Here is a 22,427-nt window from a genome sequence, read left to right on the forward strand (position 1 = left end):
TTTTTCACCTTCCTCTGCAGCACGTGGGTGTGGGTCTCTTGGCAGATATACCCAGATAATCCTAACTCCATCATTTCCCTGCTATTGCAGGGCCTTCGGGCACCAGTGCACCTTGGTCCCCCTATTCTCTGCCTGTGACACATAATAGTCTAGTCTCCTGTGGGTCTCATTTACTTTGGTCTCTTTTCGGTCATTGGGTTTTGTGTGCGGGTGTTGGGTGGTGGCCTGTGATTCACAGGAGGTCAGACTAGATGACCTCATGGCCCTTCAGGCTTTAGTGTCCGTGGGAGCGTGGCCCTTGCCTCTACATCCTCTGCACATGGAGGTGTATGTTTAAGGTGCTGTGTAAGTATTTAACCCCTTCCTTTACGTATTCCAGTCCTACCGCCTTCCATCTGAGGATCTCAAAGCACCTTAGAAAGATTAACTCATGAACCCTCTGCGGTAGGCAAATAGCATCATCCCCATTTTACAGATGGAGAAACAGATGGGGGCAGGGACTTGCCTGAGTTTCCCCAACATGTCCGGGGCAGAGCTGGGAATGAGCCCTGGGTCCCCTTTGAGAGCTTTGAACACGTGATGTGCTCTGTGAGCATGCTGTGTTGCCAGCGGGCTTGCTACGCTGCATGGAATGACACGCGGAGAGATTTGGTTTTGCTGTGACAACAAAACACATGGCTGGTGACAGTCCCTAACCATCCACAAGTGGCTAAAAATAGCCCCCAAAAAGTTGGCACCACACCAGAAATGTCTAGAGTCCCCACTCTGAGCTGATGGGAAGGGAATATGTAGATACCTTGCGAGACTGGTCACAGGTTCAAATCCAGCCTAGGTCATTGCTCTGCTGTCAGATGGGTTTGGTGGAGCTCGGTCCAGTTCCTGGCGGAAAGGTGCGCAGACCACTGCAACTGGCACTAGTTGGCCCCTTTGCTGGCAATCTCAGGACTGAGCCACTGGGATTGAACTACCCTCTGATCTTTGCCGTCGCTCCCACCAAGGCAATGTCGAAGGAGATGCTTCTATGTTGTACCAGCGCTGTAAGTAAATAAAACTGCCTGGTAGCCTGTAGCAGCATGAGTCTCTGTCTCCCATTCCTTCAAAATAGACCCAGAGCTGTCTTGTGAAAGGGACGTGGGCCTGGTTGGTTGTCCCTTGTTTTTGTCCACTTGTGACCTACTGTGAAATCAGATCAATTCGGAGTCACTCCAACCGGGCAGGAAACTAGCTGGAGGAAACCTTAGGACGGCACTTCTGCTGTGGAGGAGCTGCACCGAACCTTGCCCTTGGAGGTCCACTGGGGAAGCCAGAATGGAGGCACTGATATAGCACCAAACTGGGGCAGGCTCTGCTGGGCTGCAGGCTTGGTGCTGGCAGTCTCGTTGGGATCTCGGCTCTCAGAGAGCAGCGTGGTACCAGGGCCGGCTTAACCTTTTGTGGGCCCGGCGCCAAACTTATTTGTGGGGCCCCATGGAGGCAATGGAGCATGGCGTGGGGAGGTCAGTCCCCGGAGCAAGGGGCCAGCCAGGGGCAATGGGGCATGGCATGGCAGAGGCCGCCCAGCTCTGCCCAACCCAGTGCGAGGGCACTATTTGCAAACTGGCAGTTGCCAGACACACAGTGGCCCGCCTGGCCCTGTGCTGCCAGCATGCCCCTCCCCTGCCCAATGCCCCCCGACTCCTTATTGCCAGAGCCCCCTCAGCCCCTTCACACAAATGCCCAGCGTTCTGCACAACACCACCCTTGCCCAGCGCCCCCCTGCCCACAGCCCCACCACAACTTCCCAGCACCCCCCCTACAGAACCCCCACTCCCTAGTGCCCCAACATACAGATCTTCCCTGCCCCCTCACAGCCCAGAACCCCCCTCCTCCACCCAAGAAACCCACTCCCCCACACCCTGCCTCCCGGCCGCACGCACTGGCCCGTTGGGAGGCAACTGTGTCTGCCAGACTGAGTGGCCAGTGCAGCCAGGGCTGGTCCCGTGCCGGGGAATCACTCCGGTCCCTCAGGAGTGGTGCAATCAGCCAGGCTAGGGCCTGCTCCGGCTGGGCTCCCTCAAGACTCACTTCCCTGGGAGGGGCCCAGCCAAGCTGCCCACACTGTCCCCTTTCCCCCCGGCCCCAGCCTGAGACGGGCCAGGCTTCTGCACCATTCCCAGGCAGCTCAGCTCGGGGGGACAGGTGGGGCCCTGCAGGTGGTGGGAAGCAGGGACTGCCCAGAGCCGGAGGTGTCCTGGAGTCCAGCCATGGGGCAGAGAGGAGCAGAGGGGTGGGGCCGAGGACGCAGCAGGCGGGCAGGCCAAGAGGAGCAAGTGGTGGGCAGGGGGAGCCAGAGGGGTCTCGGGGTGCAATGCAAGCGGAGCAGGCTGGGGCCCCTTCTGAGCATAGGCCCAGCTCCATGGAGCCATTGTAAACCTGGGACTGGTGGTGACCTCACTGGCCGTAAGGCAGCTCTGCGGCGGTGTCTCTCTATGCTGGGGCAGAGTGAAGTCATGCAAAGTCCTGCCTCTAACCTCGTGAGACCTCCTGTAAGGATCTGTCTTCCCTGAAGTTAACGTGGGCTCTTACTTGGGTGTTGCCCCTGTCCCCCCTCTCCGGTCCACACACAAAACCCTCTTACTTGAGTGTGTTGGTGCTTTTAGCCCAGGCTAGCTAGGTCTGATGGGGCTACAGGCTAAAGCCTGAGTGAGGTAACCAATGCACAAGTCGGCTAAGTGACTTGCTCAATAGCACACAGGAAGCAGGGAATTGAGCCCAGGTCTCCAGCTAGCACCTTAATTGCTGGATCATCCCTTATATCAAGGATGATCAAGGTGCTAAGGGAACACTCAAGGAAGACAAGGCCATTGTGGAGAATTGTCTGCACTGATCTTACTCCTTTTCTTTTTATTGTAGGTAGTGTGAGGGAGATTCCCACGCGTGAACTGTTCTTTTTAGGTGACAAATCTGAGGAACTGTCCCAGACTGAGGTGTCGATAGAGGAGGTTTTGGAACAAATTGATAAATTAAACAGTAATAAGTCACCAGGACCAGATGGGATTCACCCAAGAGTTCTGGAGGAACTCAGATATAAATCTTCAGAACGACTAACTGTGGTATCAGAGTAGCAGCCTGTTAGTCTATATTCGCAAAAAGAAAAGGAGGACTTGTGGCACCTTAGAGACTAACAAATTTATTGGAGCATGAGCTTTCATGAGCTACAGCGGTAGCTTATGCTCCAATAAATTTGTTAGTCTCTAAGGCGCCACAAGTCCTCCTGTTCTTTTAACCGTGGTATGTAATTTATGGCTTAAATCAGCCTCTGGACCAGATGACTGGTGAATAGCTAATGTAATGCCATTTTTAAAAAAAAGAACCAGAGGTGATCCCGGCAATTACAAGCTGGTAAGCCTGACTTCAGCCCTGGGCAAGTTGGCTGAAACTGTTGTAAAGAACAGAATTGTCAGACACACAGATGAACATGATTTTTGTTCATCATCTTGATTAATGATCTGGAGGATGGGATGGCTTGCACCCTCAGCAAGTTCACGGATGACACTAAGCTGGGGGGAGAGGTAGATACGCTGGAGGGTAGGGATAGGGTCCAGAGTGACCTAGACAAATTGGAGGACTGGGCCAAAAGAAATCGGATGAGGTTCAGCAAGGACAAGTGCAGAGTCCTGAATTTAGGATGGAAGAATCCCAGGCATTGCTACAGGCTGGGGAACCGACTGGCTAGGCAGCAGTTCTGCAGAAAAGGACCTGAGGCTTACAGTGGAGGAGAAGCTGGATATGAGTCAACAGTGCGTCCTTGTTGCCAAGAAGGCTAACGGCATATTGGGCTGCATTAATAGGAGCATTGCAGCCGATCAAGGGAAGTGATTATTCCCCTCTATTCGGCCCTGGTGAGGCCACGTCTGGAGTAATGCATCCAGTTTTGGGCCCCCCACTACAGAAGGGATGTGGACAAATTGGAGAGAGACCAGCAGAGAGCAACAAAAATGATTAGGGGGCTGGGGCACATGACTTACGAGGAGAGGTTGAGGGAACTGAGCCTATTTAGTCTGCAGAAGAGAAGAATGAGGGGGGATTTGATAACAGCCTTCAACTACTTGAAGGGGGGTTCCAAAGAGGATGGAGCTCGGCTGTTCTCAGTGGTGGCAGATGACAGAACAAGGAGAAATGGTTTCAAGTTGCAGTGTGGGAGGTCTAGGTTAGATATTAGGAAAACTTATTTCACGAGGAGGGTGGCGAAGGACTGGAATGGGTTACCTAGGGAGGTGGTGGAATCTCCATCCTTAGAGGTTTTTAAGGCCAGGCTTGACAAAGCCCTAGCTGGGATGAATTAGTTGGGGTTGGTCCTACTTTGAGCAGGGGGTTGGACTAGCTGACCTCCTGAGGCCTCTTCCAGCCTAATGTTCTATGATTCTATGATTTGGTGGGGAAGAGTCAACACGGTTTTTGTAAAGGGAAATCATGCCTGACCAATTTATTAGAATTCTTTGAGGGGGTCAAGAAACATGTGCGTAAGGGGGATCCAGTGGATATAGTGTATTTGGGCTTTCAGAAAACTTTTAACAAGGTCTGTCACCACAGGCTCTTAAGCAAAGTAAGCAGCGATGGGATAAGAGGGAAGGTCCTCTCATGGATCAGTAACTGGTTAAAGGACAGGAAACAAGGGGTAGGAATTAATGGTCAGTTTTCAGACTGGAGAGAGGTAAATAACTGGGACCCCCCAGGATCTGTACTGGGACCAGTGCTGTTCAGCACATGCAGAAATGATGTGGAAAAAGAGGTTGCCACAATGAGGTGGTGAAGTTTGCAGATGATACTAAATTGTTCAAGATAGTTAAGTCCAAAGCAGACTGCGAAGAGCTACAAAGAGATCTGACAAAACTGGGTGACTGGGCAACAAAACGGCCGATGAAATACAATGATGATAACTGCAAAGTAATGCACATTGGAAAACATAACTCCAACTCTACATAGAAAGTGATGGAGCCTAAGTTAGCTGTTTTCACTCAAGAAAGAGACTGTGGAGTTGTGACTAATTCTCTGAAAACATCCGCTCCATGTACAGGGGCAGTCAAAAAAGAGAACAGGATCTTGGAAATCATTAGGAAAGGAATAAATGATAAAACAGAATATATCATCGTGCCCCTACATAAAGCCATGGTACACCCACGTTTTGAACACTGTGTGCAGTTCTGATTGTCCCATCTCAAAAAAGGTATATTAGAATTGGAAAACGTGCAGAGAAGAGCAACAATAGTGCTTAGGGGTAAGGAACAGCTTCCATATGAAGAGAGATTAAAAAGACTGGAACTGTTCAATTTGGAAAAGAGACGATTGAGGCAGAGATATGATGGATGTCTATGAAATTAGAATTACAACCAGGATGGTCAGGGAGGCAACCCTATGCTCTGGATGTCCCTAAGCCTCTGATTGCCATATGCTGGGACTGGACGACAGGGGATGGATCACTCAATAATTACCCTGTTCTGTTCATTCCTTCTGAAGCATCTGGCATGGGCCACTGTCGGAAGACAGGATACTAGGCTAGATGGACCCTTGGTCTGACCCAGTATGGCCATTCTTATGTTCTTAAAATAATTTCCCCAGTAAGTAACACTCAATAAACCCCAGTCACTACCATTATTTTTCATGAGTAATTATCCTTTATCTAGCACTGTGGGTTTACACAGCACTTTATAAACAGAGAGTAAGATACTTTCCCTGCCCTGAAGTGCTTACCATTGAAGACAGACGGACAAGCTGAGGCACTGTGCAGCAGCACCATTGAGAAAGCGTGGTGTGATTGCTGGTGATGAAAACAAGGCCAGGAGGGTGCTTGGAAGAAGGGGTTTTTTAAGGAGAGTGGGACAGGGACATTGGCGAGCTTGAAGTGGGAAAGTCTTCTAGCCAGAGTACCACGTACCTAATGAAGCCACGGGCTGGATGTCTAGAAGGCCCAGGAGCAGCCTCCTATCATGGCTGCTTGTTGTGTTTTGATTTGGAGTAAGCAAGTCACAAGGATGAAACTAGGTACTTCATTCCAGCAGAGTCACACAATACAGCACTCCCCGTCTGCCTGTTCTTCCCTCTTCTCTCTAGAGCGCACCTCCCAAGGTGCTCACTGCCTCGCTGTTCAGCTGGGATCAGTGCCCGCACAGCTCCCCCGTCAGAGCACCCGGGTACTGGTTTTCTACTGTGCTCATTGCTGTGACCTCTGCCCCGCCTCTCAGATGCACACTGAGCACTCTTGCAGAGGGGAAAGTTTTAAATGTTCCCTGTGCCCATGGTGTGATACAGCACCCCTTGCAAGGGTATCAGGGCACTCCGCTATCTGGCTTCAGGCTGGTCGTGCCCAGTTTTGCTTGGGCATCACAGATTGAATCAATGTGGACATGATGGATGATTTTCTCTCATATTCGCTCTGACACACTCATGGTTACTCCTCCCCGAGAGATTTCATGCCTACTGTTTGTTGCCTTCTCTCCAGGCAGATCAAAGTCTATAAAAAGCCCCTTGATTTTACTGCATGATTGTGGGTTACAATGATACTTTCCCAGCTATAGCACTGTCATCTCCAGATATCAGATGTCTTCATGAAATACTCTTTATGGCCAGCCCAGTGAGATATGGATCTTTACCCTCATTTTACAGATGGGTAAATGGAGATACACAGAGGCAGAGTGACTTGGGCAAGGTCATAGAGTGAGTCAGTAGCAGAGCTGGGATTAGAAGTCAGGTGTCTCTTGCTCCTCTAGCTAATAGGTTGTTTTTTGGCGGAGGTGGGCTGGGTGGGGGGGGGAACAACAGCCTCAAACTGATACCATTCTCCTAACAAGACTGCGCTCTGCTCCAGGCTGCTTCTGAATAATCTAATGGGCAAGTGCTTTTGTCCAAAGACTAAAATTAAAATAAGCACAAGCAGCCAGTTTCTGTTTATTCCAAATGGGTGTTTGCATGTCTAACTGACCTGTTCAATGTACTGCAGAGTTTCAGGGAAAATCCATTATAGACTATCCGGCAGTAACGTCCTTGATCTTTTTTCAGCTCCAATAAGCGGCTAATGCATTTCAGCAAGTGTTAGTATAGAAGCCGGTTCAGTGGCCGTGGGCAGGGTGGAAACTGATGAGCTCCAGGCTGACTGTTTTTCCAGGTGCTGACGACTAAATAGTGCCATGCTTGAATGGCATTAGCTGCTGGATGTTCCTGCAGTGTGGCCTCCCCAGGAAATGGCAGATGGCTTGGTTAGTGCTCATTGGTGGCGGGAAATTATTAGCAGCTCTGTGAAAGGGCCAAGCAGCAAGGAGGGGAGGGAGAGCACCAAGAAAACCTCAGCGGGAGGAGGAGAACCCAAGGAAGGCTTAGAGGATGTCTTCACTGTAGAAGCTAAAGCCCAGCCAAGCAGCTGCTGGCCTGGCGTGGCAGGGTAAAGACACCGGGCAAATGTGGCTGGCATCCCAGACTGGGCTGCTTCTGTTTTTAGATGTGTCTAATGCTGCTCCCCAAGGCCGATCTCCCCGTCACGGAGAAGCAGAGAACTGGCCCCTCAGCAGGAAACAGAGCTGACTTCACAAACTGTAACATCTCAGAACTGTAAAGCAGATAATTGTAGAGTGTCCCCAGCAGCAGGGTGGGGCCGGCACCACCTTTGGGGTTATAGCGTTTCTCCATGACTTGAAGGCAGTCAGCCAGGGCAAGGTTTCAAGGGCAAGGGACCAGGCCCAGCCAGGGACACAAGGGGGAGATCCTGGTTGAGAACCTGGGTGGAGCGAGCAGTTCGGTGAGCAGACCGAAGTCAAATGAAGGAAGGAAAGAGAAGAAGAAAAAATATTTGTTAGAGAAGATGGTGACTTAGGGCCAGACCCTCCCAGGAATTTAGGCACCTAACCCCCCTAAATCCCTTGGAGGCTATGGGCAGTGGAAGCCCTGAGGCCTGCTAATGGAACACTGTCTGCCCGGGGAGCAGGACACCAAGCGGTCTAGTGACAGGAGCATCTGGGCCCTGCTGGATGAGAGTTGGTTGGATCGGGTGGTGCTTTTGTAACCCACACACCTCCTGGGTGTGGTGTTCTGCCCATCTAGTGGCACTGAGACCACTGAGAGAGAGAGTTAAATGAGTCTGTTTTTTAAATGAGTCTGCAGTTGGCTTTTAGCTTATGCGGTAGAGGCTCACGCACTAAGCTCCAGAGTTCCCCGGTTCGATCCTGCCCACCGACGACTGGGGTCCGCTGGTGTTACAAGTGGTGGCTTGTCCATGATTTCAACTGGAAAGTCTCTGAAGCTCGGGACGCTCTTCCTCAGGTAGGGAATCCCAGACGAACCAGCTCATTATAACAGGTAGAGAGAAGGGCCAGCCACCCTGCGCAAACCCTCATGATGTGCCAGCCTCACAGGGGCTTGCCAGACAGCTCTGAAGGACTCTAGGCTTGAGTGGAAGCTTCTGGTAACGTTTTCAAAATTGTCTAAGTCCCATGTTCAAAAGCAGCTCGGCTACGTTGGCTCCTAAGTCCCTTTGGCATCCCACGAGCCATAAACTGCTACATGCCCGCCACTTTTGAAAATGGGACTTAGGCTCCTAAGTCACTTAAGCGCTCTGAAGATGTCACCTTCTGACCCTTCTTAGCTGCACCATCTCCTTCAGGATCAGCCCGACTGATCTGTCTCCCCAGCACCCCGACAAACATGCCAGCAGTGGCCACCTCTCTAGAGTATGAAGCTGAATAGAAGGTGCCCCAGCAGCCCGCGGGGAAGCAAACAGGTCCCCAGACAAGGTGTGTTACCTTTATGCAGCGGACCCAGTCCTGGGGCAAAGTGGAGCGGACGTGACTGCAAAGAGCAGCACCGCTGCAGAACCTATCCCATGGGGGCTGCTACGTTAGGACCCCCAGAACCAGGCGTTCTCGTGCTTGAAGTGCCAGCATATGTATCGGGTGATCTGGGTTTTCTGGGCTTGGCTCTGCCATGCCCTCTGAACTTTCTGAACCTTTTCCAGCAATTCTGGGATGAGTTAATCTGGGACTTAAAGCTTCAGCCGGGATCCCTGAGGAACATGGAAGTTGCAACCTGATCTGGGGTAAAACCAGGGACCCCAGCAGAGATTCACTTTGAGGCTCTAGGGTTCCTTCATAGCTGAAAATCAAGAGGAAAACTCACAGGGGCATGAACCCCCCTCCAAGGAAACAAACTAAAGGGAATGAAATAGAACCTGAAATCTGAACTCTCTGCCTATTCCGTGATGGGAAAATTCAGAGCCAGCTCTACATTTCGTGGCTTCTAAGAATAGCAAAATATTTTTCACGAGTCCCTGTGAGCCAGGATTGCTGGGTTTCCCACTACTCTGACTGCAGTTCTCTTTGTGCAGGCAGACAAACATCTTCTGCTTGGAACTGAGCATGTCCTGTCCTGCTTTGTTCAATGCACGATAACAAATGTGTTGCAACACACCGGTGGGAGGGAATCTGACTTCCCTATGCGGCTGGGATGCATTCATGTGTCAAGACACATGATCCTAGGCAGCACATGCTGCCAGTAGAAACAGCTTAAGCCAAGTGACGTAGGTGGGGGAACGCAGGTGTAAACCAGCAACACACACGATAGGGCTGGAGAAATTAATGTAACAGGAGAGTCTATTCTCAGATTACACGGGAGTGACAGGGAGACATTAACCTTCCATCTGCTGTTACTCCCTGTTTTCAGTCTATAGTAAGCTCAGGGACTTTCGGGGATTGCTGGCTGCCCCCTCAGCTCTGCCAGTGATACAAGTGTCCCAGGGTACACGTGTCCCATAGATCCACAGTGTTAACATGGATCCAGCTAGGAAGGGAGTGTCTAATCCCTGAGCTATACGCCCACAAACACCAACACATTTAATAATTGGCCTCCAGATTGGCAGGCTCCGCAGAGAGGCTGAGGATTGAATGGGCCCTGGTCTCTGACCTCATTTCTCACCCCTAGATCTTCCAAGGCACCTTGGTGTGGTAGGATAGGTGCCAACTTTCTAATGTGCCGGGGGGGGGGGTGCTCCCCTCTCCCCTGGCTTTCCCCATCTCCTGGTGATGCCCTGCACTTTCCATCCCCCTCCCATGCACCTGCAAGGACACTTACAGATGATCTATTAGGAGTCCATATGCTAACCTGCTAAGAGCGGCAAAGGAAACCACTGAGCCTGCGGTGGTGACTTCAGGCATCAGCCACCCAAAGTGAGCCCACCAAAGCTACAAGGGTGACTCATTGAGGTAGAGCAGGTGGGTGAGTGTGGCATTCACTTACCACTGAAGATGAAATGCCGACCCCATAGAAGTCAATGGGAGTTTTGCCGTTGACTTCAATAGGGTGGGAATTTCACCCCTAGCTGGCAAAATAATGAATGCCTAGAACACCCATTAAACGTTGCATTGGAAAAATCAGTCACTCTGTATATTGAATACATTTTAAAATAGTTTGTAAAGGGTTAAACATGATGAATAGCTGTAGGAGCTGTTTTGCTAAACAGCTGACGTGAAGACACTACTACACCAATGGGAGAGCTTCTCCCATTGGCATAGTTACTCCATCTCTCTGAGAGGCGGTGGCTATATCGATGGGAGAAGCCCTCCCGGTGACAGAGCGCTGTCTACACCAGGGGTTAGGTTGGTCTAACTGCATTGCTCAGGTGTGTGGATTTTTCACACCCCTGAGCAACATTTTTACTGATATAGGTTTGTAGTGTAGGTCAGGCCAAGGTGGGTGAGATACTGTCTTGTATTGGACCACCCTCTGTTGGTGAAAGAGACAAGCTTTCGAGCTCCCCAGAGCTCTTCTTCAGGCCTGTGTGGAGTTTCCATTTCAGACGGCAAAATTTGATATCTTCCATTGTTGTTTGCAATGTTTTTGTGGCCGTGTCAGCCCCAGGATGTGAGAGAGACAAGGTGGTTGACGCAATAATGTATTTTATTGGACAAGCTTCTGTTGGTGAGAGAGACAAGCTTTCGAACTCCGTTCAATAAAACAGCTATTGTAACTCATTGTTATAGAAGCCAATAGGTTGCTTATTACCATGACTTATCATGCATACTAATCATCTCTTATAACATTGGTTAATCATCTATTAACCCTTCATAAGCTGCTGACAAATGAACCCGTAGTAGAAAGTGTAGTAAATTTGGTTTGATTCAGAGCCCCCAGAAACTGCCTGTAGTAAAAGCAGATTCTGTGCTCTGTGTGGTGAAGGCTCTGCCTCTGGTTGAGTTGCATGCAGGATTGGAGCCTATATTCAAAATTGAAGGTAACATTTCTCTAAACTCCATCTGTAAACAAACAAAACGTAACCACTTACAGCAGGGGTGGCTTTAAAAGAAAGCGTGTGTCTGTGTTTGTATGTGTGGGGAATCTGATGAATAATTTCAATATGTCACTGTTTTGGTTTAGAAAGGGCTTGAAATCGACACATTTGGGGTTTTATAAAAATGTTTACTGGGAATATTTTAATTGAAAATACCTTCAAATATTTTTTGCTTACCAAAAAACTTTCAATAACATTTTTGATTTAAAAATAAGAGGTGCAATTAAGCTCTTTGGGGCAGCAGCTGTCTTTTTGTTCTGTGTTTGACCCCAAAAGCCTAGGACAATGGGGTCCTAGTCTGTGACTGACAGGGGCGCTGAGATGCTGTGGTAATACATGATTTTTCATGTCAATTTTTATTTTAGAAAAAAATCAAATTTTTTGACAAGATTTTAAGAAACATGAGAAAGGCCATCCTGGGTCAGACCAAAGGTCCATCTAGCCCAGTATCCTATCTCTGACAGTGGCCAAGGCCAGGTGCCCCAGAGGGAACGAACAGAACAGGGCAATTATCGAGTGATCCATCCCATCGTCCACTCCCAACTTCTGGCAGTCAGAGGCTTAGCATCTTGGTTAATAGCCGCTGATGGACCTCTCCGCCATGAACTTATCTAGTTCTTTTCTGAACCCAGTTATAGTTTTGGCCTTCACAGCATCCCCTGGCAATGAGTTCCACAGGTTCACTGTGCATTGTGTGAGGAAATACTGCTTTGTGTTTGTTTTAAATCTGTTGCCTATTAATTTCATTGGGTGACCCCTGATTTTTGTGCTATGTGAAGGGGTAAATAACGCTTCCTTATTCACTTTCTCGGCAGCAGTCATGATTTTATAGACCTCTGTCATATCTCCCCTTAGTCACCTCTCTTCCAAGCTGAAAAGTCCCTGTCTTTTTCATCTCTCCTCACATGGAAGCTGTCCCATCCCCCTCATCATTTTTGTTGCCCTTCTCTGTACCTTTTCCAATTCTAATATATCTTTTTTTTAGGTAGGGCAACCAGAACTGCACACAGTATTTAAGGTGTGGGCGTACCATGGATTTATATAGTTGCATTATGAGATTTACGGTCTTATTATCTCTCCCTTTCCTAATGATTCCTACCATTCTTCTTCTTTGAAATAGTATTTTGACCAGCTCTAACCTAAAGCAAACAGAGTCGGAGAAATCCGCTCCCTCTTTCTGTGCTCTGCTGTGTCATGTTACATCTTGAGTTGCCTCAAGTCATTATCCTGGCTCTTTTCACAGTATCAATATTTGACTGTCTTTCGCGTAATACCAGTGGTAACATTGAACCTCGTGTACTGGGAAGAAGCTGCACAGTGCTGGGAAGTATAAAATGCAATGAATTAAACTAATACCAGAAAGGGAAAGCAATCACATCTACTCATAAGTTAAGAGAGAGAGACAAATTAAAAAACACTTTTATTTATAGTCACCTTTCATCCTGAAGGATCTCAAAGATCAGACAGCGAGAGTGACCTTGCAAGCACTGAGATCAGTGGTGAAGTTCCATTAACTTCAGTATACATCCAGGTACTGCTCGGGGTGGTGCGTGAACTGCCCATTCGGGGAAGCTAGCCCATGGCCCAGCCCCTTCTGCCTGAGGCCCTGCCCCTTCGACCCCCTCCCCTGCTGGAGCCCCAAACCTGCCACCATGGCTGCCAGCCCCCCTACCCCAGCCCTAGGCCACCTGAGTGCCCCCAGCCCCGGATAAATGGGAAGGCAGTCCCAGTGACCCTGCCCTGGAGCACCGGTTGGCATCGTCCCAGTGCCCCTGGAGTGCCAGGTGGGCAGCCCCGGCCGCCCGGAGTCCCAGGCTGCAGGCCGACCTGCCCCAGCCCCAGCCCCAGCCCCAGCCCCAGCTCAGCCCCAGCCACAGGGAAAGAGTAGGAAGCAGGAGGGGGCCTCGGGGCAGAGTGTGGGCAGGGCCACGCCTGGCTCTTTGGGGAGGCTCAGCCCCTTCTGGCCTGTGATACCCACCACCCATGGTACTGCTCAATCACTGCTAAAAAGGCTCCATCTCTGGGGTGGAATGTAGCAGCCCTCTGGATCAGGGACTCAGCTCAGCATTTCCGGAGCTGTGTCTAACTTGTCCATTTTAAACCGCTGCGGGGGTCTGAGAAGACTCAATGCTTTGGGTACCGCGGGTCAGATTCTGCTCTTTATCATGCCCCTGGGTTTGGTGCGGCTGTCTCTGAGGATGCTCACAAATGTAACAAGGGTGATCAATTTGTTACAGTCGCAAAATTCTGAGTGAGTAGCATCCCGACCTGGTGCATGGGGTCGCATCACCACTCGCTCAAATTTGGCCTGGGCGCCCCATCACCATTATGGAGGGGTGGCCAGGCCACTACCTGAGCAGTGCTGCAACCCCATGCCCCAGGTGACAATGCCCAGAGCGGGAAGCCGGGTCCAGCCCTGCCGGACAGGAACTGCTACTGTGGGATGAGTGTGGGTCGGGCGGTGCACACGGTGTGAGTTCTATGTTTTAGAAGCCACCCTGAACCGATTAGAGGAGTGGTATTTAGAACCCAGCTATGCCAATGCAATGACTTCCTATTATTTTGCTGTGTGAAGAGCAAAAGCCACAACAGTGAGCTGAGGGGGGTCAGCTGAGATGGTAAAATCTTGATCCATTTGGAAGGCTTGGGTTCTGGTCTATGCTTGGAGGAGGCAGTAGTCTGGCTGGGGTGGGGTTCTGTGGCAGTGGGAACCATCTGCTGTGTTCAGGCAGGAGAGAAATAAGATATCCACCCTGCCACCACGTGGTGTGACTGTGCAGGCTATTGAACATACGGAACAAGAAAGAACAAACATGAAGTCTTCAGGAAGAGCACAGTTTGTGTGTCTCCCCTGCAACGTGTTGCATCCACATCAGCTGACCTGCTTCCCAGAAGGAAAGGGGCCTCGCAACAGAAAGGTAGGTGGAGACTTTAGAAATATAAAGGTGCAGCACAATGCAAAATCATCCCAGCTCCATGGATCCAGCCAGCTCCACACCATTGCAAGTGAGCCCTTCCTCTGTCTCCTCCACGAGAGGATGACTGAGTTGGTGTTTTGAGAGCCGGACTTGTGGGTAGTCCTGGTGGCGTATGAGGACGACGTGCTCCGGGAGACCTGGCCTGGGTGGAGGCTTGCCAAGCCACCTATTTGGTGGTCTCCTTTGCCCAGGTCAACTGGGTCAGGAGCTCTGGACTGGTGGTCAAGGATGGATGGCAAGCAAGCCCCCGCCCCTTTTGTGTGCACTCCAGGCCATCCAGTGTGGCTTGGGTCTGCTGCTGTGTCTGGGCATCTACCTTTCTGCCACCGATCCTCCTCGCTGGAAAATTGGAGTGATCCCAAGGCCAGGGTGGCTGGCCAGTTGTGGAGGTGGACGGGGCTGCTCTGGTGCCTTTCCCTTTTTGGGGGGAACACTCGTGCTCAATCAGCTGGTCCTGTCCATGCCCTAGCTCCTGTTCAACACCCTGGGAACCAACCCCAGGAACCCTGGCCAGCCTTCAGAGGAAGATCCTGGAGTTTTTCTGGCCATGGTGGCACTGGGTGTCTAGGGGGGTGCCTCTCCCTGGAGGGGGGGTGACAGGCCTGGTCTGGATCAACAGCCAGGTTCACTCATTCTGCCTTCAGACCCTGCCCAGACTGTACTGCAGTGCAGGTAACTGGAATGGAGCGTGCTGGCACACCCTTTCCTCCCCCACCTCCGAGGGCTCTGATACGCCCGGCAGCTCTTGTATCTCCACCCGAGGGGTTTCCCGGAGACGTCTCCGAGCTGCTGGTCTTCTTGCAGGAGCTCCGCAGGACCTGGGAGCTTATCTGAGTGACCAGGTCTGTAGCAGCCGCCGAGGGGAGGACCTCCTAACAGAGCCCCTGCTGCACAACCCAGACCTTCGTGTGCAGCTGGCGGAGTCCCCCCTGGTGCGCCGGAGGTCGGTCCTGGCTGGAGCTGCTAGAGTCGGAGACCTCCTGGGCTATGACTGGAGGGACTGGGTGGACCCTGGTGTGCTTAGTCAGTGCATGGGACTGCCTCCCCATGTGTCTCCTGTCGTCTGCTCTAGGAGGTGAGGGCAGCCTTGCCTCCCACTTCTCTTGCCTTCCTCGAGTGGCTCCTGTGTCAGGGTGCTTGCCACCCACCTTTCACCCCGGGCCCTCCGGACCTTGTCATCGGGCCCCTGTGCCCCGAGCCTCCCTGGCCTCCCCTGACGCGCAGCTAAACACCATGAATCATAAAATATCAGGGTTGGAAGGGACCTCAGGAGGTCATCTAGTCCAACCCCCTGCTCAAAGCAGGACCAATCCCCAACTAAATCATCCCAGCCAGGGCTTTGTCAAGCCTGACCTTAAAAACCTCTAAGGAAGGAGATTCTACCACCTCCCTAGGCAACGCATTCCAGTGTTTCACCACCCTCCTAGTGAAAAAGTTTTTCCTAATATCCAACCTAAACCTCCCCCACTGCAACTTGAGACCATTACTCCTTGTTCTGTCCTCTTGTACCACTGAGAATAGTCTAGAATCATCCTCTCTGGAACTACCTCTCAGGTAGTTGAAAGCAGCTATCAAGTCCCCCCTCATTCTACTCTTCTGCAGACTAAACAATCCCAGTTCCCTCAGCCTCTCCTCATAAATCATGTGTTCCAGACCCCTAATCATTTTTGTTGCCCTTCGCTGGACTCTCTCCAATTTATCCACATCCTTCTTGTAGTGTGGGGCCCAAAACTGGACACAGTACTCCAGATGAGGCCTCACCAATGTCGAATAGAGGGGGACGATCACGTCCCTCGATCTGCTCGCTATGCCCCTACTTATACATCCCAAAATGCCATTGGTCTTCTTGGCAACAAGGGCACACTGCTGACTCATATCCAGCTTCTCGTCCACTGTCACCCCTAGGTCCTTTTCCGCAGAACTGCTGCCTAGCCATTCGGTCCCTAGTCTGTAGCTGTGCATTGGGTTCTTCCGTCCTAAGTGCAGGACCCTGCACTTATCCTTATTGAACCTCATCAGATTTCTTTTGGCCCAATCCTCCAATTTGTCTAGGTCCCTCTGTATCCTATCCCTGCCCTCCAGTGTATCTACCACTCCTCCCAGTTTAGTATCATCCGCAAATTTGCTGAGGGTGCAATCCACACCATCCTCCAGATCATTTATGAAGATATTGAACAAAACATGCTGCCGGTCTGCCTCCGAACTGCACCCAGAGAACATCTGGGCCTGCTCGGGCTTCACGTCCTCACCCGCGTGTCCCAGCCTGACACCAAGCAGCAGGACCTCCTGCCACCTGAGGAGGGCGAGGAGCCCTGGTGGGCCAGTCTGTGCCCCGCTCCGGTCCCACAGCCTGCCGGGGATCTCGGGTGGCTCCTTCACGGAGGTGTGTGCCTGGCGGGGCTCAGCGATTCCACCGACCCCTGACCTTCTGTGCTGAGAGGGAGACCCTGGCGCACATCTTTGCTGAGTGCATCAGGTTGCAGCCCCTCTTCCGGCTCCTCCAGAACCTCTGACTGAGCGTCTGGCTGCTCTTTTCTCTGCACTTCCTCATCCACTCCCACCCCATCCGTGGCCCCACAAAGTCCCGGGACTATCTCGTCAGCCTCCTCCTGGTGCTGGCCAAGATGGCCATGAGCCATATCAGGAGGAGGAAGCTGGATGGGGGGTAGTCTGAGATTGCTGGGCCTATTTCCTTTCTCTTGTCCAGTCACGCCTCTTTGGGCCATGTCCACTGACTCCCGAGGCGCCTTTGAGGAGCAGCGGGCTCTGTCTGGGGCTCGCTGCTCGGTGTCTCTGGCCACCTGATTTTTGGCCTGATGACCTTTACTCCCGTCCCTGGTTTGTCATTTGTTGTCTCCCGGAATTGGTTGTAGCCGGGGTCCACCGACCCCTCCCCTGGCTAAGGGGGAGGGCCTTTAGCTCGGGTGGGCTTCAGCCCGGGACCTACAAGAGGCAGAGATCTATGTAACTGTCTATCAGAAAAGATCTGACCTGGTTGTTGCCAAAAGAATGATGAGGTAACCCAGCCTGTGCCACACATTGGATCGGCGACAGCCAGGCTCTCAGTCACAGCCCGGGAATTTATTATGCTTCGAAAGATCAGTGCTTATTTCATTGTTGTTGCTGTTTGGTTTTGGTTTTTGACCCATGAGCGCTGACCCGTCCACAGCACCTGTGTCTCTTACAAACCTTGGCAGCCTTCCTAGCCACTCTGACTGCTTCCCAATTCTGCACCAATCTAGAAAAGCCAATTATATCTCAGGCCAGGCTTGAGGTCAGTTTTGCACTGATATGAGGCGCGCCAAATGCTGGTTTAACGTGGCTGCGTGCTGGTAAACACCTAGTGTGTCCCATCCTGGAGGAGGGTGCAACTGAGCGGTGGCTAAAGGGATGCCTTATCTAATATCCCTTGCCTCCCTCACCAGGGTGCTGTAGGCCTGGATTTTGTTTAATGCTTGTCACGCCCTTTGGCAGGGCCAGATCAAAGGGTCTATTGACTGAAGTGCAGTGTGGCAGCCCCGGGGATATTCAGGAGTTAGGGGTTTGGAGCCAGTACTGCCTACGTGGGCACAATGACTTTTTGTATTCGCTATTCATTTTCAAAGAGTCTGCGTGTTACAGACTGATAACGGGAACAGCTACAGAACTTGTGATTTCTCGCTTCCCGGCTGTCAAAGGCCAAAGTCTACGGGGCTGACTTTGGATCTTGTGCAGTCATTTAGGAGGATTAAAATGCTACCACATCTGATTGCTAGGGTTCTCCAGGCAGTTTGCATAGGTATAACTGACAACACTGAAACATCTATCTACAGTGCTTATATGGCCCTCATTCCCATTGGCTCTGAGCACATTGCTCCAGTAAGGTAAGGCAGTGCTGTGACCTCCATGTTACACATGAGGACTGAGGCACAGACAGGCTAGGTGACTTGCCCAAGGTCATACAGCAAGGTCTGTGGCAGAGCAGGGGATCCCTGTCTCCCAAATCTTAGGCTGGTGCTGTGAACAGTGGACCATCCTTCCCCTCACACTCTGCTTAGGTCCTCAATCCCAAATCTTGCTTTTGTTTTTGAAAACTGATAAGAAAAACCACCAACCTTGGAAATGATCTATCTTTACCTTTCTTATCAGAAGAGCAAGAGGTGATTTAACAAGTATAAGTAACTTCATGGAGAGAAAACAACAGGTACAAAGGGGCCGTTTAACCTAGGGGAGAAAGGCATTGCAAGAACCGATAGCTGGAAGATAAAGCCAGACCACTCCAAATAAGAGATAAGGGGCAAAATTTTAACAGTGAGGGTGATTTCAAACTACCATGGGGAAGTGGTGGAGTCTCCATTTCTTGATGTCTCCAGATCAAGGCTGGCTGCATTTCTGGAAGAGCTGCATTAGCCATGCACAAGTTATCGGCCTCAATCCACAGGCAAGATTCTCAGGCCTGTGTTATGCAGGAGGTCAGACAAGAGGATTTAATGATAATGCACGTGAGAACAAAGTGGGTGAAGTTACTGAGGAGTGTGACTGAGACCAGCAAAGAGAGAGCTGTATAATTCAAACTCGTATCTAAAGACCTATAACCCCACTGTACAGTCACTGTCACCTCTTGGATTGCTGATGGTCAGACCCCCTTTAATTGTTCAAAGCAGAAGAATTTGACGGGTCTGGTTAGCCCAGGGGATTGCTAATAAGTAGAAAAAGTCTGTTCCCTCTAGGTCACCAGTCTGAATCCAGATCACTTAGTGACTGAAAACAGCTGCCATGTAATAACTGTTTGGTGGTAAGGCAAGTTGGTGGGTATCCATCTACTCCCACTAAACTGGTGTCCAGATCACAGGGGCCGTGAGTGGTGATAACTTTTCCTTTTACTGGCAGCCTGGGCAAAGCAGCTTACTCTACAGATCAAGAGGTGACTTAACAAGTATAAGTAACTTCATGGAGAGAAAACAATAGGTACAAAGGGGCCGTTTAACCTGCTGGGCTTCTCCTTAGGCCAGGGCTTGCTGCTCCCTGGCTCCACAAGCCCTTAAAAGAGCAGCCTGTCCTGCTACATTTCCATTTTTACACATCACAGCAAACTGCTCCCCCGGGATTTAAGCTCTGAACCTGTTGGGAACCTTGACTATTTCAGCTACCAACCTTTTGAATAAATACTGAGTGATTACCCCTGCCCACCCCCCACCCCCCATCCAATGTTATGTTAGTGCAAAGACTTTAACTCAAGTGAAAAAATGTAGAATGTAACTTCAGCATTTATCAGTCAAAAACCCTGTTCCTTCCAAGCAGCCATGTAGTTCTTTATTTCTACTGAAGAATCAAAGAGTGAGAAATGTTAGGTCTTAAGAGGGATTTCTTCACTCGGATACTCTCACAAGAATCTTTCCCAGGGCTAGTCAGGGATGCCCGGAGGAATGCTGGCTTTCTAAGAGCTATTAGTGTAAATAAAGATTTATCTACAGCCTAGAAGGGACAATTGTAAGGGCTGATCTACACTGAGTCTGCAGATTCTCTGGGGTGATAATTCCACTCTCCTTTTAAATAACTGGCTGTGAATTTTGCTTCCTCGTCTTTCCCAGATTCCAGTGGCTGGATCCCTCATATGCTGAAGGGAAGTACAGTTTTTCTGAAATTAGAGTTAATGGTGAAGCTAATGATTCAGGCTTTTTGGTCTTGTTAGCCCAGTGTTTCAAGGAGCCATCCACAAAGAGGAGGGGTTGGTCTGATGAGATTGCCTACAATGGCCCATCCGCAACAGCTAGTAGCAAATATCCCCAATGGGCCTAGAGATGAGACTAGATGGGGCAGGCTCTGAGTTGATACAGAGAATTCTTTCTCAGCTGTCTGGCTGATAGGTCTGGCCCGCTTGCTCAGGGTCCAACTGATCACCATATTTGGGGTTGGGAAGAAATTTCCCCCCAAATCAGATTGGCAGAGACCCTGGGGGTTTTTTGACCTTTCTCTGCAGCCTGGGGCCCTGGTCACTTGCTGGTTTAAACTAGTGTCACTGGTGGATTCTCTGTAATTTGAAGTCTTTAAATCACCATTTGAGGACTTCAGTAACTCAGCCAGAGGCAATGGGTCTATTACAGGAGGGGATGGGTGAGTTTCTGTGGCCTGATGATCACCAGGATCATAGTCCCTTCTGGCCATAAAGTCTATGAGTTGTATTTTTATCTAGTCAAATTATTGCATAAGGGAGAGAAAAAGCCTCTGGAAGGCTGAATCCTTGCTAATTATACAGGACCATTGTCCAGTAGTTAAATGGAGACAAGGGAACATGCATGGGATCGAAGTTCCATGACCTTGGGAAAATCTTTTAACCTCCCTGTGCTTCAGTTTTCCCTTCTTTAAATTGGGGATAGTCCTTACATATCCCGCATATGAAGAGTAATTAATATTTTTCTATATCAAGTGGAGGGCCCACATTTGAGATGTTTTAAAGGTTTTACAAAGCCCAATATGAATGGAAATATTTTCATTAGAATTAAAAAAAATTCAATTAAAACGGGCTGGAAGGAGTGTGAATTTAAAAAAGACCCTCCCAGCCATGACGAAGACCCAAACTCAACAGCACTGACTAATGCATGAGAACCAGAAAGCGAAATTGCCATGTCTAGCGTAATCGGCTGACAGGAGCTAGGCGCTCCCAGTGAACGAGAAGCAGAAATGGTGACGTGTAAGAGGCGGTGGTGGTGGTGGGTTTTTTTTAAATGCTTGCGTGTGTTTGTTCAGTGCTAGGTTTTGACCACTCTGAAGTCTTGTTTATCCAAAGAATGGATGCTGCACAGGCCGTAACAATCCAAGCTTCCCCTCTCTCCCCTGGCCGCATGCCTGGAAGAAATCACTGGGACAGGTGTGACAGCTGATCCAGCTAAGCAGCAGTTAATGATTGGCTCGGGAAGATATGAATGGGGGCCCAGCCAGCTGTGTGAGGGTGTGGCAGGAGAGATGAATACTTCCCTGGGCAGCAGCAGAAGGCTGTAATAGGGCAGGTAGGGCCAGCAGTGGGACACCAAAGCGGGGATGGGAGGCTGTGATCCTTGAGCCACTGGGGTAGTGGACCCTGCAGGGCCAGGCCAGGCCTGTCACTTCTCCATATTGCTTGTGATCTAAAAAAAAGCCCGTGTAGAAGGGTGAAACAGAGTTGGGGGTGGCTGACTGTTTTGTCCCCAAGCCGGTGAAGGGTAAGAAACCTTTATCAGCTGGATTCAGTATCCCTTGCTAGTGCCACTAAGGCAGGCACGGATCTCTCTCACTCTCCCACGCAGAGCTCTTATTAATGCGAACAATTCGCAACAGCCTTTTAAAACTCGTCGCGCCAGCTTTTGGGGCAGAAGGTGAAATCGGCCGTGATTGACATTATTCTTAATAATTTCTCCCTAGTCCTAGCCCCCGACTGGTGCTAAGCGCTGCAGGAACACAGAACAAAAAGACAGGCCTTGCCCCGAAGGAGCCAGGTCAAGTCTTGCAGGATGCTGAGTTCCTCCTAGGTTTAGGCCCTACGACCTAAAACCTTGCAAGACTAAAGACAGGGCAGGCTGGGAAGATGTACAGCAACAGTAGTTCATGCGCCACAAGAGAATGGAGCAGAATGGGAGGCATAACAAAGCTCTGGAATAGTTATGCCTTCAGTGTTTAACCTCTGCAGGAAGTTCAGAGAGGCCACCCACCCAGTTGGACACGAAGCATCACTGTGCTTCTTTCTGACTCTGCTACACAGACCGGAACCCGTGGCTGAGAAGAAAGCCAGGCTAGATTACACCAGCATCGCAACGGGGTTTACTTGTTAAGTTGCCCTAAAACCTGGCTATGTTACTATGACCCATTGAGGTAGAGCTCCAACAGGTGGCTGCACCTGCTACTAAGATACATGCAACCTATGTGCAATAACGACTCTCCTCCCAGAAGGCTGGCGGGAATGCAGAGGCGGCTACACTTAAATGGTGGCGCGATCGTAAAATCAAACCTTTGTGACTCATAAAATGGCAAAGTGGAGAGCAGTGCGGCCTGACCTTTAGGGTGGTGGGGAGGCCAGGTACAGGGTTTATCTCAGGCACAGCAAATATTAGATTGGGAGAGGGCAGGAAATTGCATCTTCAGAAACATGGCCTGTGAAAGGTACAAAATGGGAAAGTTGGCAGCTAAGC

Source organism: Lepidochelys kempii, chromosome 5 (assembly GCF_965140265.1).
Source record: "Lepidochelys kempii isolate rLepKem1 chromosome 5, rLepKem1.hap2, whole genome shotgun sequence".
Classification (NCBI taxonomy): Eukaryota; Metazoa; Chordata; order Testudines; family Cheloniidae; genus Lepidochelys; species Lepidochelys kempii.